Raw genomic sequence first — 16,756 nt, 5'->3', positions numbered from 1 at the left:
GTTGGTGGGGATTTCTATGTTGTAGCCAGCTTTGTCTGAGCAATACTGATCTATGCATTGTCTAATCTGTATGGGAACAAACTCACAGTAAAAATATCAGAAAAATACTACTATGGACTTTTCATTATAAAGTTATAGTAGCAAATCTGTGAGATGGTCCTTTTTTATCAGGACCAGAAATATTTTTTTCACATTTTTATCCAATGTATTATCTATTGAACTTTCTTTTAATCAAAATGAATTCATTGGAGACATATACAAATAGTTTATTCCAAGGGGAAAAAAAACCCCACATTTCAAAATTCATTTTTTACTGAAACCCAATCTTTCCTACCTATATTACTGGCCTACTGATTCTTTAAAACCCAGCACTACTCATTTTTCAACCACAAATCAGAAAATATTGAGAATCTCTATTATCATAAATTATTATACCTTCCTCTTGAGTTTCTATTTTCCCCCCAGCATTCCCATTTCCCATGACAAATGTTTTTATTCTGTCTTAGTTCCATTATTATTCTACTTTGGACAATTTTTATCCCTGCTTGTCATCTGAAAATGCTTTTAGATATCTCTACCTTTCCCATTCTTGCGTTATCAATAGAGAAATTGACAAGGTCATAAAAATTTTGCCTTATTCTTTTGTTCCCTGCCAGTCAGAATGATCTGGCTTAGGTCATTTGTGTTCTATCTCTTCATTCATGCTTTATAGCACAGTTGTCTTATAACCAGGAACTTTCCACACTATAAAGCAGATTCTATTTCTATCCCATTACAGCAATTTTAATTAAAAAAGGAAAAGTTTACTTCTCAGTTTTATTGCCTTCGAACTCCATCATTACATGCTTATGTTTCTCTTTGATTTGCAACACATTATTTTCTCCTATTCTTTTAGGATTCAATCTTCTTTTCTTTAATCTTAACTTGTATTTTTAATGGTGATCTTTGAAACCTTGGCATAACTCAGAGGGTTACATCACTAATAACAACCATTTATTGAGATTTTAATACATTCTAAGCTCTGTGGTAAAATCTTATGTGCACAGTAACTTGAGATAAATTTTTTTCTCCATCTTCTATAAAAAGACACTGAAGATAACAGAGGCAATACTACCTTCTCAATGTACCATTAACTAATAATTGATAGAATCTGGATCTAAAGGTAGGCATTTCTGATCTGTGCTCTTAACTACTATATTTTTGGATACAGTCAACAAATTCTATTATGTCATAGATCAAATCAATTTTGGGCTCTATTAGAATACATAATTTGCTTATGGGTAGCCTAGTTTTAAGAATGATATCACAGTGCCCAGGATACCAAAACAAATGAAGCCACAAGATAGTAGCAATGAAATTCCTTCTCCTGTCCAACTAGGCATAAGGGAAAGAGTACTGCATGGCATCTCTTGATTTACATCACTCATAGTACAGTCTCATCAGTCCACATACACTTACTTTCAATGCTTGACCCAGTTTATTGGGATTCCTGCACCTTTAGTGACATCTTGGAATTGACTCCTATAAGACCACGTGACTTCAAACTGGGACATGCTTCTTCTGTGTTAACTATTTCCTCCTTTCCTCCTCCCTGGTGACCTCTTTCGTATGTTAATTATTGCTCAATTCCGCCACAGTCTCTATTTATTTCACAGAGAAGATTCTTCCTATTGTATGCCAATTCCTGCCCAGTTCCTTGAGAGATCACCCTCACTTTCATCCAATTAATTTTCACCTGATTAACACTACTCAGAAGTCTTGACAGAATGTAACACATTTTGGAAATTAATGCTGGTTTGGAGATATGAACTTGATTAAGCAGTTTAACTCATTGCATTTGTTATCTTATTAGTTCAAAAGAGAGGTCTCTTACATCCACACATATATATACACATAGACATACATACATTTCTATTTATATTCATATTTATATAGAGGTATACACATATTTATATATAGGCATTATTGTGTTTATGTATGTATATATACATATTTATTTTTCTAAACTATATACATGAGACAAAGACAATTTTGAAAACTTTTTTCTTGCAAGGAGACAGGAACCTCATAATTGTTTCAAATGTAGTATCTGATTGGAAACGAGGGCACTAATATCAATGACAATATCATTATTGGTAACTGGTGCATTTTCTGAGAAGGGAGGAGAAAAATAAATAAAAGAATAGCCCTGGCTATGATATGCCACTAAATCTTTCCTAATGGCTTTGGCATAAGTCAATGTTAAATGATGTATGTGCACACAATCAGGAAAATATTTAATGTATTATTAATTAAGATTAATTACAGGAACACATTAACAGCCTTTAGTTCTCATCAATAATATTTATTTCTTAAGTACTCTACTGAAAAGCATAAAAGCATTAGATGATTATCAATAGCATTGACTTTGCACTAATGGACACAGGGCTAGGTCTCTTCACCAAGCTGGTATTAGGTCAGTTTTCTCTGGAGAGAAATACTCATTACTCTTTGCATTGAAGATATCCTTCAGAAGATTTGGTTATCAAGGGGGATTTCCTTTTATAGTGATAGTTCCTTCTATGAAGTAAATAAGACTGTTTAGTCAGTCAATCAATCTAATTACATTTATTGAATATCTAACAGGAAAGAATGTAGGCAATGGAATCCTAAGCCTATGGCTGTTTCTACTTGCTCTAAATAAAACCAGTAGAGAAGCATTTCCTTGTTTTACTCAAAATGGCAAATCTGGGTCCATTCATAGGATGACTACATCATAGCAACCCACATTACTTTATGGAATAAATATGCTTCTATAAACTGAATCTTAACTTTATTGGGAAAACTTACTCTTTCAAGCAATTTTGGTATGAATCATTAAAATAATGCACAAATGAGACTGTGGAACTTGTGTAATATAAATGTCACATTCTTTAGGGTTGATTTTTAATTTTTTTTTAAATATTGGGATTTAAAAAACTGAACAAATATATTCTTTCTATTCTTTACTGGTGGTATAGTTGTGTTTTTCTGGTTTGTTTAAACTTAAGGTTACAGTTGGGAACAATGTTCATAAAAATATTTATATCTAACAACTGACTGGATTAGAAGAACATGCCTACTTTTTATCCCCAGAGCCTGCTGTAGATAGACTTGATGAAGGTACTTGGTGAATGGGAAAAAATGAGCAAATAGAGCCACTCAAAAAGAATAAAGCAGTAGAGAAGACTGCGAAAACCACCCCAGCTAAGTGGATTCCATTTCTCACGTGCTGAGTAAGTTATTGAACTAGATTATCCAGGAGGTATTAAAATGGCAATTATAATTTTGCAGAAAATATAAGTATACACACACACACACACACACACACAAATTGTTATGCAAAATATAAAAACGTACATGCATAGTATAACAATACTTAAGTCTTAAAAGATGGGTTAAAATTTAATTTCTAAAATACACCATTTAGGTAAGATAAAATTTTACTGGGCCCAAAATGGTCTAATGATATTAATTTGCTGTACTTTCTAATTGCTATCACAACATTTTCAGAGTCTTGATAGGAGTCCCTAGAAATGATATGTTCACCCTTCAATCTTCAAGGCCACTCCTCTGTAATCATCAAATTTTGCTGATTTCCCATAGGAGAAGTAATATTGAACAATATGTTAATGCTTTATAAAGTTAGGTTAAATGTGTTCTTGCCAACAAGAGGTTGCATTATGAGGTTCCCAGAATATGTTAATTAAAAATTGTTTCTATTTTAACTCCATGAGATAAAATTACAAATTTCCATAATTGTAAGAGTTGGAAATTATTTCTTTGTCTCTCAGTGCAATATCACTTGCCTACAAATAAGTATTCTGGGATAATTTGAATTCTATGGGAGAGACAACAGTCTCTCATCTCTGCTCAATATAAGATACTTTTCTTTGTATTCCAGTCAGTAAATAACCTGTGTGACTTTTGGCTTTTGCAATCTGTAGGTGAAGGATGATGGATTTTAAATGCTCTTAACATCAAAAAATAATTATTGAAAGGTAAATGATTGAGACTGTTTCATTTTTTAGATACCCCTCCCTTTAGTTAGTTTCATCTGATGACTATAAAGAGATTAAAACTTTTATGCCAACCCACTGAGCAGTACTGAAAGTGATTCCTTTGTAGCTGGGATAAAGCACTTGGGTGACATTTTCAGATGAATAAAGACATTGACTTAAAAACACAATTGCATAAACATGATGTGGAAGGCACAGGTCTGGGGAGTCAATTCAACACTTCTATTTAACTCTAGTCTTTATCTTTTATATTTATTCTAAAAGAGCTTCACATAAAAACTCCCTCCAGACAAAGAATTTGCCCACATTTAAATTTCAGGCTATAGACATAACCATTTCATTTCATCTTGCTGCTCTTTGCTTTTTTTCATATTTTGGAGTGTGCTTTAATTTTCTTTCATTACTATAATGGGTCAGAGTGTGCAGAACAGTGATTGCAGCAAAATTGAATTTTTAAGAAAAGGTCGTGCAATTAGCTGATGGATTGATAGAGATAACTATGGCTGGCAGAATCCTCACTAGGTCCATCACAGAAAGCCGTAGAATAAATGATCAGGACATTTACCCAAAAAAAGATAAAACAAATGCCATAGGCATAATTCAGAGTGCTGCTCTGAGAAGACTGGAGGCAAGCCAAAGTTTGAGAACATCTAAGCCATAACGGGAAGACAGGAATGATGAAAGAGTCGTCTTTCAAACTGGGGTGAGCTGGTAGGACCGGCACACATCTGCCTCACCAAGCCTATTGGGTTTTTGACACAGCTAAGGTGTAACAGTGCTAGAGAGAGTTAACAAAAATCAAAACTGGATTCAGAAAACTTCAGCAAATCTCAGACATCAGTTACATTGGGTAAGAAAAAAAACAACAAAATGCAAGTATTAGATGCACTTAAGCCTAGAAAATATCACTAGGTTCAAGTAAATTAGAAATAAAAAAAAAAAATTCTTGACAATTTAAAAGATGCATAATGAAATTCAGTACCTCAAAAACAGACCATGAATTTTATTTGTGACTTAATTCTGTTATGGTGAAAATTCAATTAATGTGTTTAATATTTTAAAGACTTTAAAGGTTGATCTAAACTAATTATTGAGCCCACAGAGTCTCCTCAGTCATGAAAATAAATATGGAGAAAATGAAAGCTGGAATCTTTTCTTTAACGCAAAAGCTTGTAGGAGATACTTTAGAGGTGATTCCTACATTGCTAAGGATAGCAGTTAACTTCTGCTACAGGACAAACCACCCCACACAGTGTCTAAAATGACAGTCCGTTATTTGGCTCACAACTCTTACAGGCCATCAGTTTGGGCTTTTTTCTCTTCTCTTCTGGTTTAAGTTTCATCTTGCATTTGGTCTTCCAATCCAAGAGCATGGAATGTTTTTCCATTTCTCTGTGTGTTCCTCCATTTCTTTCATGAGCATTCTATCCTTTGCTGAATACAAATTGTTTACATCTTTGATTAGGTTATTCCTAGGTATCTTATGGTTTTTACGCAATTGTAAATGGGATCCACTCCTTAATTTCTCTTTCTTCTCTCCTGCTGTTGGTGTATAGAAATGCAACTGATTTCTGTGCATTGATTTTATATCCTAACACTTTGTTGAATTCCTGTATGAGTTTTAGCAATTTTGGGGTGGAGTCTTTTGGGTTTTCCACACAGAATATCATGTCATCTGCAAAGAATGAGAGTTTGACTTCTTTGACGATTCAGATGCCTTTTATTTCTTTTTGTTGTCTTATTGCTAAGGCTAGGACTCCTAGTACTACATTGAACGACAGTGGTGATAGTGGACATCCTTTCCGTGTTCCTGACCTTAGGAGGGAAGCTCTCAGTTTTTCCTCATTGAGAATGATACTCGCTGTGGGCTTCTTGTAGACGGCTTTTATGATATTGAGGTATGTTCCATTTGGGAAGAGCTGCTGAACTGATAGGGGCTGGCTTGTTTATGATGATTTCAGGTGGGAAGGCTGCGATGAAGTGAAACCTCTCTCCATGTATCTCTTACCTTTCGATAAGCTAGAATTGGCTTGCTCACATGGCAGGCCTTCTCTCTTCCAAGACAGAGGAATGAGGTGCACAGTCCTCTTCAGTCCCAGGCTCAGAACTTTCCTTATGTCAGTTAGGCCACAAAGGCAAATTATAAGACCAGTCTAGATTCAAGAGGTGGAAAACTGGACTCACTTCTTGATGGGAGGGATTTTCTGAGTACTAGAGTAGAAACTTCTAAGGAGCTTTCTGATTCTTATTGCCTATGTTTATGCAATAATAATAGAGTGCCATCTTTTTTTCTGTGGCCACCCAGGTCTTTACATATCCAGCCTGCTTACCTTACCCCTTATCTCCTATTTCTACAGTGATAGCCCAGTCAGTGTCAATTCCCTGTGACTGGGCTGAATAGTGGTGGCATTTCTTACTCAGAACTATGAATAAACTAAATCAAGTTTGGCAGTCAAGGAAGAGTTACCTTAAGAAATGGGTCTAATTAGTTTTCTAAAAATAAATCAGGCCTTAGGGGAGTACTAGAAGAGAAACCATTAAGTCCTAGAAAAGCTAGAACTAAAATTCAAGGATTAGAAGTCACTGCCCAAGGTCAAGATGAATAATGTTAATACAAAGGCTGATTTTCTACATTCAAAGGCTAAGAAATTGAGTGGACATTGCTATTTTACTAATCAATATAGTATAATACTAATCAGTAGCATCTGTTAAGCACCTCATTACATGACAGAAAATGGGCTAAGTAAGCATTTTACATTTAATCTGAAGGCAGTTTTGTGAGGTAGGCACTATTTTTAAATTATTATTAAATTATATTAAATTTTATAAATCACTTCAATTTTATGCAAGAGGAATCAGGATTAGAGTATACCCTGTATTATAACAAAATGAAAAACCTTACACAGCTAGTAAGTATTAGAGCTAAGATTCGAACCCAAGACAGTCTGACTCCTTATATTTTGCTTTGAACAACAGAATTGTATGGTCACCCTAAAGAAGATTACAGCCAAAAGAAATACTAAAGACCACCTAGTTACATTTCAGAAAGTTTGAGAACTTAAGCCGAAACATATTTGGGCAGAGTCAGAATTGGAACTATAATATAATTCAGGTCACACACACTGAACTAGAAAGGACTGTTTATAACACACACACACACACACACACACACACACACACACACACGGTGTATAGATACATTGTTCTATCTGTTGACCTACAAATATGCCCATTCAGTGATACATCCAGAAGTTTTGACCACATTCTCCTCAATAACATCCTCCCTAAACTTAAATAATCTGACAAAAATAAGTAAGATGCTCTTTTAGGTGTTTTAGTCTGAAAAATACACAGGAAACATAGTCTGTTAAAGATCTATCTTCTTTCCCCACCAACTGCTCATTGCTCCAATTACTTTACATAACCTACTCTTCTAAACTATGTACTATGTTTTCATTTCTCTTGCTTTACCGAATTCCCCGCTTTTTCACCAATCCCATCTTCTCCCTGCTATCCCAATGCTCCAAATTTCATCTTTACGACCCAACTCAAATGCCGTAACAGCCCTTGGATGGAGTCATCTCACCCTTTCTCCTCTGGGTTCGTGGAGCATCATACTCACACAGCTTGCGTAGGACTTACATTACCTGATAGTTATCAGGATCTCACACCCAACAGTTCCTTGAAAGCAGGAGGTCTGCTTTACGTATCTTTAAATTCCTGGTGCACAGTGTACTACTTGGTACAAATTATATACTCAATAAAAGATTATTGAGTAAACTCATTTATGAGAACAGGCTTTCTTTGGGACATCTAGCCACACGCAGGTACACTGTTGCAAATCTGCCACTCTGTAAATGGACAAGGAATCAGAAGCACAACCCACTGATCAACACTTCCAGTGTTTTTTTTTTTGGAAATCCAAAAGCCCACATTCATTTTAGAATATGTTTTGTTTTCTGCCAAAGTGGTACCCTGTATTGGAATAAAACCCATCTTTTGTACTGTCTCTGACACCTTCCTCTCCTGCCTGGACTTTCCAAACCTCCAAGATCTACCTAGGAAAAGGAGCTGGACAAAGAATTGCCTATTCCCTTAATAATCAGGAACATGAATGTTTAGACAGTTTTTGTGTTGAAGAACAAGCTTGAATAGAGAACCAACGAACTGTATATGGGTTATCATTTTCTTTACATTGTAAGCAACAGCAGTAATGAGGACATAAATGTTAATGATTTTCCTTTAACTGAAGCCATCCCGTCAGCACTCTTGCATTCAGAGTAATGATTAAACTACTGTAACATATGTATATGGGAATATTTGCAAACACCCAATCTAGGAAGAAAAGCAGTCGATGTAATACTGTATAACTCAAAAGAATATGATTATCTTTCTTTTTTACAAGATTTATTGCCAAGTTTTTTTTCCAGAGATTTGCTAAAATTCATTAACTACATTTTCCGAGACACAATATGGTCCCTTCATATGATATTTATATCTAAGCTCATTAAATCATAGTATCTTTTGCAATGCTTATTTTTGAGATCAAGAGCTGCATTTTCAGTCAGTGCACCTTAACAGATTGCCTTAGACAGCATTCTATCACATTAGGTTTAAGAAAATAGCCATTCTAACTTACAATCCATTTTACTGGGGAGCAGCAATCTAATTCACATTGATTTTGAATAAACCTTTACATACCCATCTGCTCCATTTTAAGCTGGACTTGTACAAATCAATGCATCAACATGCACTAAGTAATCAATGGGTAAGGAAAATCATTATTTACTGCTCAGTAATTGCATTTACATTCAAATAAAATATAATAAAATGTGCAAGGCCATTCTGGAGGAAGAACAAGTGACCCATGAATCACAAGCAGATTCCCTTCCTTTGAGTAGGAGATCTGAGGAATTTTACCAGAAAAGTAAGGAGAAAGCCGTAAGTTTCAGCATGGCCTAGTTTTAGCCTTCAAGTACCAAGGTAGTTGTCAATATTTTCATGATCTTTCAATCTCAGGAGCCCTCCGTTTGGTAAACGGCAGTCCCGGGCACAATGGCTCCCAGCAGCAGTCCTCTTTGCTGGACTACGACAAGCTCCAGTGTAGGTCTGGTCTCTGCCTACCTGCTCACTCTTGGCTCTGAACCCTCACTTTAGTTATCCCTCTTGTTTGAACCTGGAGTATATAATGGGTCTCTCTACCATCTGAATCTGTTCTCCCTAGTGGGGTACAGCTTGGACTCATCCCACCAATGTTCTGTCCTCATGACCACCTCTGGCAGGATACCTGGCCTAGTTCCAACTCCATCTGAACTCCCATCTCTGGTGCCACTAGCTACATGATGGCTGCTGTAGGCCCACTGTAAAGGGGCAGGAGGGAGGGAGTCAAACAACAGTGATAGAAGCAAATGAAATACCTTGTTGTTTTGATTCTTCACACTTTAGTAAGGCAGTCCTATGAGCAGCAGGAGAGATGCCTTAGACAGCATCTAACCTAAGCCTAGGTTTCTGCCACACAGCATAACCGAACAGATGGACTGTGATGAAATTGCCCATCAAAATTTGTTTTGTACTATTTTATTACAGTGATTCAGGCAAGGAATGCAGATTGAAATAAGGAATGGCTGAAAATAGGTTCTGTTTTTAGTGAATTTCAGTGAGGTAAAAAAAAAAAATCATAGTACGATGAATGCAGGTCACACATCTCTTCTAGTGTAGCTTCTTATAGACTAAAAGAGCTGGAGATTGCACTTGGCAAGTATCTGAGTAGTAAAGCTAGATGTATAAAAATTGGAATCACACAGAGGGAATGGACAAGTACCTGTTCAAAGATCCTGCAAATTTGTGAATCAAATCAGCAAATAAAGACATACTTTGAAAAATGGTAAGATGTTAGTTGCAAAAAAGAAAAAAGAAGCAATCAGACAAACAAAACCAGAACAGCCCCAATTAAGATTCTTTTGTGTGGTATTGTATGAAGTTTCCCATTGTTGGTGTAAGTTATTAAATTGCATGGGAAAGTCAAGGGAAGTGATTTTGAACATAGATATTGTTTTAATATATAAGACACTGTAAATTTTAAAGAAAAGTGAACACAGTTTTCTGGTTGCACCTAGAATTGGCATAGAATAATGTGTTCTTTCACCAAAGCATCCCACAAAATGTAACCAACTGTGAGTTCACATAATGAAGAGTAGAGAAAAAACTTCCTTAGGAAATACCAAAATTCACTTAAAATAATCATTTTATGATAAACACAGCAGGCTTATCTAAATGAGTGATTCACTAGAAGAAGTAAGAGGGAAGAAATATAACATCCAAGATACTGGATCCCTCTTCCATGTGTAACAGAACTTGCTGCTCGGAAGAGCAGTCTTCTTGGTTTCAGTGTACCTGTTTAGTACACCATGTTATCTCCATGAGGGCAAAGCAAATAAGATGATTTCAAGAGGTATTCCATTAAGCAATTCTATTAGGTAATATACAAAAATGTTCACATTCTACAGAAATACTTATAGTTTTAAGGGCATACATAGTCCATGTAAAGCTCAGATACACTCAAAATCTGTGAAGTCAGAACCACAGTATAAAAGACCAAAAGCATTAGAGGCAAATAAATGAGGAAAGTTAAAATATTACCAGTTTCATTTTATTTAGTACTCACTTAGCCAGTAGTTTATCTTATAAAGCCATAAACATAACAGAGCTGAATCCTGCCATTTTTTGTCTGCTGTAAGGCATACACCAAAGGATTGATGGTATCTATTTAGTCCTACCGTTGCACCAGCTGAATGTCAAACATGACTGATATCCATGTGTTAGAGAATGTCCTGATCACCTCTACCAAATGATCTGCTATCTCTGACCAATACTGGCCAGTTCAAATAACTGTAGATCTGTAACAGGTGTAGAACATGGAAGATCAGATGATTTGAGTAGCTTGCTCCATGTTATAGAGAATATCAAAGTCAAGTCTTTTTCCAACTCTTCTCCACCAACACAAAGCCTCATGATTGCCTCCTGCTATGACTAAACTAACTAAAGAATTTGAACATACTGCCTGAGTCTCCACACCTCTATTTCTTTTCATTCGACCCCAGGTTAATAGAAACAGGTCTTGTCAAATATCCATATTTATACAGGTCACACAGGAAACCAAAAGTTTTTTTCTTAAACAGATACCTGTGTCACTAGTGGAAAACATGATTTCTAGGTGATATGGTAGATACCAATTTAAATCTTAGTAGCTAAATATGTACTTAATGTGCATCAATCTATAATTTCATAGTTTAAGGCTCAGATGAATTGCGATGAGATTTGAGATCAATTTAAATTAAAAAATAAATATAGGTCAGGATATGGCAAAAAAATAATAAACAATGCAAATTAATGACAGGTTTGGGAAATACTGGTCTAAAGTAGACTATATTAACATAGAAAATTGAGGAAAGTGGTTCTTTACCAAAAGCTGTATAGGGTTTCCTAAACAGAATAATTTAGTGTAAGTGATAAAATACCTCACCTAGGGGCGCCTGGATGGCTCAGTGGATTAAGCTGCTGCCTTCGGCTCAGGTCATGATCTCAGGGTCCTGGGATCGACCCCGCATCTGCCTCAGCATCCCTGCTGAGCAGAGAGCCTGCTTCCCCCTCTCTCTCTGCCTGACTCTCTGCCTACTTGTGATCTCTCTCTCTGTCAAATAAATAAATAAAGTCTTTAAAAAAAAAAAATACCTCACGTAAATATGAAATCAGCTCGAATGCTCCATGGTCGTCATCTTATAAGGTTTTTTTTTTTTTAAATAATTTATTTCTCATGTATTGCTTTATTGCCATATTGATTTCAAGAACTGATTAAAAAGCACTTTTCCATGGGTCTACATTTCTCATAACTAAAATCCCACCTAAGCAAATTGAAAACTGGCAATTCCCAGGCTCTTAAGTGAAAACACAGGATTTTAGAGTCTGAATTTTAAAAATCAGAATAATACACTGGAGGCACATTTCTTCAAGGTTTTATTCCAAAGAATGCTAACAAAAATCTACTTACTAGCATTTAGATTTAAATTTACTTGATGAATAACGGAGAGCTAATGGGAAGATCTGTAGATACCTTTGTTGAAAATAAAGCAGACAAGACAGGGTTTTAAACCAATTCTGAGAGGCTTTGCTCACAAATAGTAATAAAACGGTGATCAAAGAGAAATCATTAGAAATTGAGTTTAGTAGAAATATAGTGAACAATAGCAGACCCAAATGAAGTCAAATTGAGATGTGTGAAACCATTTTAATTTCAAAGGGAACCTGATGACAAACAAGAAATTTTGGTCTCAGTAAGAACAAACAGCAATTAAAGATATTGGCAGGAAGAAACAGTGCTAAGACTCTGACTCCTACCACTAATGAGGAAACTTAAATCCCCTCTGTTAGACTGGTAGCAAGAGGAAAAATGTAACCTCACAATCCATTATCAAAAACAATTTGATCTCAGAACATAATGTCTAAAGTTCTAGAACATTATTAGATAGTTTTACTTGAGGAAAGTTCTTATTTTATGCAGTCTCCTAAACAAAAAGCAGTCCTATGGAAGCTTTGAGATTTTATGACTATGTTTATAAACAAACTCTAGGGTTATCAGCTCAGATATCAGTAATAATGAAAATGGATGCTTCATAATTCTGTAATAAACTTTTCTGATATGCGTTTTATGTTTGTGCTTCATGTAGATGATTTTTTAAAGCAGTGGCAATGTAATATGTAATATACATTCTTTTTTTTTTTAAGATTTTATTTATTTATTTGACACAGAGAGAGAGAGAGAGAGAGAGAGATAGAGAAGGGACACAAGCAAGGGGAGTGGGAGAGGGAGAAGCAGTCTTCCCGCCGAACAGGGAGCCCCATGCCAGCTTGATCCCAGGACCCAGGGATCATGATCTGAGCCAAAGGCAGACACTTAACAACTGAGCCACGGAGGTGCCCCTAAAATATACATTCTGAGGTATTAGCCACCAACATCTGAAACATTACCTCAAGACAAATTTTAAACAATGTCGACCAGAGTTGCAACTCATCTCATTTGGTTTAAGATAAACTACATTTGCCTAAAAAGAAAAAATAATCACATTGTCTAAAATAATAGCAGACATCCAACCTCTCAATGTATGTAGTAGTTAAGAAGGTTTAAAAGATTTGGGGCCCTCATCAACAGCAGCTACGAAAACACACTGAATACCTATAGGTGCCAGAATTAAACATGTCTCATTCACAACCATGGTTCTCCCACCAGTTTCATGAAGATTACATGGCATCTTCTTTCAGGTTCAGCAATGAAAATAAACAACACACTGATAAATTAAGTCCATAGACAACTACCAGGCATTTTAGGGGTTACCAGAGTATAGGATAAATAAGAAATAGTCCAGATACCCATGAACATTTCAAGAACGGGCACATTCATGCAATCAGAAGTCTCATGTATCCATTTCTATACAGAAATCATGTTACTTTCAACCTCTGAGAAGTTTTACATATTTCATTGCTTTAAATCATGTTTAAATAATTGAAATGCACTTTAATTTTAAATTATGTTTGAATAATTGAAATGTATCTTATTAGGAACTTTTTTTTTTTTTCCTTATTAGGAACTTTCAAAGAATATCTACCCTCTCTGGAAATATTTGAAACCCTGCATTTTCTTGAGATGACCAACCCATTAATGATAAAACTCAAGTTAAAAGTTCAGACATGGAGACATTTAAAGAAAACCAAAAACTGAGTTGTTATTTTAGAAAGTATTAAAGTGAATATTCTTTTCCACGCCCTGTTATGCCTCCCAATAGGGTAAAACAGGCATTTACTTTTTAAATGGTCTATTAGAATAAGAGGACTTATATTACCCAACACAATCTTGAAAAAGAACCAATTTGAAAGACTTATACTATCTCACTACAAGACCTGTAAAGCTATAGTAATCAAGGTAGTATACTATAGGCAAAAGAACTGACATATAGATAAATGGAACAAAAAGAGGAGTCCAGAAATAAACATACACTTAAATAGATATCTGCTTTTCAACAAAGATGCCAAGGCAACACAATAAGGAAATGAAAATATTTTCAAAATTGGTGCTGAAATAACTGCACAGACAAAACAAAATGCTCAAACCTACCTCACTACCTACCTCACTACACATAAAAAATAATCTAAGATTGGCCACAGACCTAAATATAAAAGCTAAGCCCATAAAGCTTTTAAAGAAGTAAGCATAGGAAAATGGCTGTGACATGGAGGTAGGCAAAGAAGTCTTAGGACCTCATAAATCACCACTGATAAGTTAACATCAAGAGTTTAAAATAAACATCAAATACATTTAAAATAAATATCAAAAGTTTCAAAATTCTGCTCACCAAAAGACACTATTAAAATGAATAATAAGCAAATCACAGAGAGAGAATACTTGCAAAATATATCTGACAAAGGACTAATACAAAAGATATATGAAGTCCTCCACAAGTCAGTAATATAAAAAGACAACTCAATTATTAAAAGTTGGAAAGTATTTGTACAGAGGTATTTCAAGTAAGGATATTCGAATGGCCAATAAGTGCACGAAAGTTACTCAACATCATTAGTTATCAGGGAAATGAAAATTAAAAGGAGATACCACCATACATACCCCAGATTGGTAAAAATTAAGAAGACTGATAACATCTAATTTTTATGAAGATGTAGCAACCATCACTTTCATATATTGTTGGTGGGATTATAAAATAACCTGATTATTTCTCATAAAACTTAAACATGTATCTCTCCTATGACTCAGAAGTTCTACCTCTAAATATTTAGGGAAATTATATGAAAGCAGATTTTCACAAGAATACTTGGTCATAAATGTCCATAGTGCATTGATTCAGAATAGTAAAATGAAACCAAACTGAACAGGAAATACCTAGACATTCATTAATAGGATAATTAACTAGGTAAACAAAGTGTAGCATATTCATATAATGGCATTCTACTTAGCGATAGAAAAGACCAGTAATGCACGCAATATCAGAGATAAATCTTAAAAAAATGCAGAGTCAAAGAGGCCTTACACAAAAGAGTCCATACTCTTGGAATGGATTCCATTAATACGAAGTTCTAGACCACACATCAGAGTTGCATTGGAACTACAGCTGTCTTTGGAAGGATGGGACTGACAGGTGAAGGGCAAAGGGCAATCTTCTGGAGTGATGGTAATGTATGATATTTTGAATAAAGTCTTGTGTTACACAGTTGTATACATTTGTCAAAACTCAGAAATATGCACGATATTTTTATTTCATTGTATGTAAGTTTCACCTAAAAAAAAAAAACCCTCCAAACAAATATTGACTATAGCTGTGCTCTTTAAGTATTTAGTGCTGTTTAAGTATTTAAGTATTAAATATTTAATGTTAAATATTAAGTATTAAATACTTAAGTATTTAGTATTTACATAAAGTATTATATTTACGTATTCATGGGAAGTGTACTGATGTTGGCAATTTGCTTTAAAATGCATTAAGAATAAAATGGATTAATACGTAAAAGGTTAGGTAGGTGATAAAGGAAGTACACAGTAAGATGTTAATAGGAGAATATAGATGGCTGAGTACACAGTTGTTTGTAAAGTTCTGTCAACTTTGCTGTATGTTTAAAATTTTCATAAAATTTTGAGGAAAACGTTTACTGTTTTACCCATAGAACAGTAGAAAGGTCACATTACTGCTAGAACATTAAAAATGTATACAAAGGACACTATAGCCCCATAAAACACAATTATTTAGGGTGTTTCACCTCAATATGGAGTATATATAGTGAAATCTTATACATTAAAATTGGTTTGATAATGACAGATTAAAAACTTCTGCTTTCTTCACCAAACACCACACTTACCAACAAGATTTTAGAAATCATTTGAATGACATCTTTTAAAGGAAGTTTAGAGGCACCCGGTGGTTTCTGCAAACTAAAGGTAGAGCAGTATTTTTGTAGTACATTTTCATGCATCTTTGATAACAACTTCTGCGAAGGGGTGTTCACAGAACAACTATCTTTCTCTTTCATGTTAAAAGCTTTGAGCTTAATTCAAATATAATCATAATTATTCTTTGCATTCTGAGTCTCTCAACAATATTTTTGAGTAGTGCTTATGAATCATTAAAACACTTAACCACTTTTAAGTGCCCAAGGCACAGTTTCATTGGTGTATGTTATTTTATCTATTTTGAGAAAAATTGATGTTCTAAGGGTAACATGAGATTGTTGATTTCATATAGGAAGATACCTCAATGAATAAAGTTCAAAAACCATTTACTTTCAAGTTCCTTTTTTTCTGTTCCCATTTTTTCTTTTTTAAAGATTTTATTTATTTATTTGTCAGAGAGAGAGAGAGAGAGCAAGCACAGGCAGACAGAATGGCAGGCAGAGGCAGAGGGAGAAGCAGGCTCCCTGATGAGCAAGGAGCCCGATGTGGGACTCGATCCCAGGACGCTGGGATCATGACCTGAGCCGAAGGCAGCTGCTTAACCAACTGAGCCACCCAGGCGTCCCTCTGTTCCCATTTTTAACAGTAGACTAGAGACAAGCAACCTAAGTGTCCATCAATAGATGAATAGATAAAGATGCCATGTGTGCATGTCATGCATACATGCACACACACACATATATTACCACACACAATGGAATATTACACAGTC

The 16,756-nt window shown here is 35.0% G+C and overlaps 1 protein-coding gene and 1 long non-coding RNA gene across 3 annotated transcripts in view; one reads left to right on the top strand and one right to left on the bottom strand.

Annotated features, from left to right (window-relative positions):
- LOC111145603 overlaps positions 1 to 15,340 on the top strand; it is a 97,164-nt gene extending 81,824 nt beyond the window's left edge. Inside the window, exons 7-8 of the long non-coding RNA XR_002640484.1 lie at positions 3,115 to 3,254; positions 13,676 to 15,340. This is a non-coding gene — a long non-coding RNA (uncharacterized LOC111145603). The remainder of the gene's footprint in view (positions 1 to 3,114; positions 3,255 to 13,675) is intronic.
- Positions 1 to 16,756, bottom strand: part of LOC111145595 (polypeptide N-acetylgalactosaminyltransferase 13) — a 447,585-nt gene that overhangs the window by 84,663 nt on the left and 346,166 nt on the right. The window lies entirely within an intron of this gene.

The sequence above is a fragment of the Enhydra lutris genome, unplaced genomic scaffold, assembly GCF_002288905.1.
Source record: "Enhydra lutris kenyoni isolate GAN:26980312 unplaced genomic scaffold, ASM228890v2 scaffoldscaffold1, whole genome shotgun sequence".
NCBI classification, from domain to species: domain Eukaryota; kingdom Metazoa; phylum Chordata; class Mammalia; order Carnivora; family Mustelidae; genus Enhydra; species Enhydra lutris.
Note: the sequence above shows the minus strand (reverse complement) of the source record. Positions and strands in the feature narration are given on the sequence as shown.